The 2,193-nt window shown below is 36.7% G+C and overlaps 1 non-coding gene across 1 annotated transcript; it reads left to right on the top strand.

Moving 5' to 3' along the window:
• The first annotated feature begins 731 nt into the window (after window positions 1–731).
• On the top strand, window positions 732–839 carry LOC130953748 (small nucleolar RNA R71). Its single transcript, XR_009075910.1, has one exon. It is a non-coding gene; the product is annotated as a small nucleolar RNA R71 (small nucleolar RNA).
• Window positions 840–2,193: the final 1,354 nt, after the last annotated feature.

Consider the following 2,193-nt stretch of genomic DNA (forward strand, 5'->3'; position numbering starts at 1 on the left):
TTCTCTTCTATATTGCTTGGAAGAGTACTAGGAGGGAGTTCAGTAACTTTCTTACTCAGCTGACCCACTTGTGCCTCCAAGTTTCTAATGGAGGACCTTGTTTCAGTCATGAAACCTTGAGTGGTTTTGATTAGATCAGAGACCATGGTTGCTAAGTCAGAGTGGCTCTGCTTAGAATTCTCTGTCTATTGCTAAGAAGATGATAGAAAAGGCTTGCCATTGCTAAACCTGTTTCTTCCACCATTATTGTTGTTGAAACCTTGTTGAGGTCTCTGTTGATCCTTCCATGAGTGATTTAGATGATTTCTCCATGAAGGATTATAGGTGTTTCCATAGGGTTCTCCCATGTAATTCACCTCTTCCATTGATGGGTTCTCAGGAACATAAGCTTCTTCTTCAGATAAAGCGTCCTTAGTACTGCCTGGTGCAGCTTGCATTCCAGACAGACTTTGAGAAATCATATTGACTTGCTGAGTCAATATTTTGTTCTGAGCCAATATGGCATTCAGAGTATCAATCTCAAGAACTCCTTTCTTCTGATTCGTCCCATTGTTCATAGGATTCCTTTCAGAAGTGTACATGAATTGGTTATTTGCAACAATTTCAATGAGTTCTTGAGCTTCTGCAGGCGTCTTCTTCAGATGAAGAGATCCTCCAGCAAAGCTGTCCAATGACATCTTGGACAGTTCAGACAGACCATCATAGAAGATACCTATGATGCTCCATTCAGAAAGCATGTCAGAAGGACATTTTCTGATTAATTGTTTGTATCTTTCCCAAGCTTCATAGAGGGATTCTCCATCCTTCTGTCTGAAGGTTTGGACTTCCACTCTAAGCTTACTCAGTTTTTGAGGTGGAAAGAACTTTGCCAAGAAGGCATTGACTAGCTTTTTCCAAGAGTTCAGGCTTTCTTTAGGTTGTGAGTCCAACCATATCCTAGCTCTGTCTCTTACAGCAAAAGGGAATAGCATAAGTCTGTAGACCTCAGGGTCAACCCCATTGGTCTTGACAGTCTCACAGATTTGCAAGAATTCAGCTAAAAACTGATGAGGATCTTCCAATGGAAGTCCATGGAACTTGCAATTCTGTTGCATTAGAGAAACTAATTGAGGCTTAAGCTCAAAGTTGTTTGCTCCAATGGCAGGGATAGAGATGTTTCTCCCATAGAAGACGGGAGTAGGTGCAGTAAAATCACCCAACACCTTCCTTGCATTGTTGGCATTGTTGTTGTTTTCGGCTGCCATGTCTTCTTCTTGTTTGAAGATTTCTGTTAGGTCCTCTACAGAGAGTAGTGCTTTAGCTTCTCTTAGCTTCCGCTTTAAGGTCCTTTCAGGTTCAGGGTCAGCCTCAACAAGAATGCTTTTGTCTTTACTCCTGCTCATATGAAAGAGAAGAGAACAAGAAAATATGGAATCCTCTATGTCACAGTATAGAGATTTCTTGAGATGTCAGAAGAAAAGAAGAATAGAAGGAGGAGGTAGAAGAAGAAGAATTCGAACTTATCAAGAGAGATAGAGTTCGAATTATTGATAGTGAAGGAGTGTTAGTCCTTAAATAGAAGGATGTGAGAAGAGGGGAAGAATTTTTGAAAATAAATTAGAAGATTTTGAAGAAATTAAAAGAAATTTTGAAAATTTGATTGATGATTTTCGAAAATTAAAGTTGGGAAAGAAATAAAGTGATTTTGAAAAAGATTTTGAAATTAGAAATCAAAAGGATATGATTGAAAACTATTTTGAAAAAGATGTGATTAAGAAGATATGATTGAAAAGTTATGGTTTTAAAGAGATATGATTGAAAAGATATGATTGAAAAACAATTTAAAAAGATTTGATTTTTAAAATCAATGACTTGGCTAACAAGAAATTTTAAAAGATATGATTCAGACATTAAACTTTTCTCAACAGAAAAGGCAACATACTTGAAATGTTTGAATCAAATAATTAATTGTTAGCAAATATTTTTGAAAATGGAAAGAAATTGATTTTGAAAATATATGATTGAAAAGATATGATTTGAAAAAGATTTGATTTTGAAAAATTATGAAAACTTGAAAAAAATCTGAATTAAAAACAAAATCTTCCCTCTTATGCCATCCTGGCGTTAAACGCCCAGAATGGATACCATTCTGGCGTTTAACGCCCAAAACTCTACCTTTTTGGGAGTTAAACGCCCAGCCAGGTACCCTGGCTA

Source organism: Arachis stenosperma, chromosome 9, assembly GCF_014773155.1.
Source record: "Arachis stenosperma cultivar V10309 chromosome 9, arast.V10309.gnm1.PFL2, whole genome shotgun sequence".
NCBI lineage: Eukaryota > Viridiplantae > Streptophyta > Magnoliopsida > Fabales > Fabaceae > Arachis > Arachis stenosperma.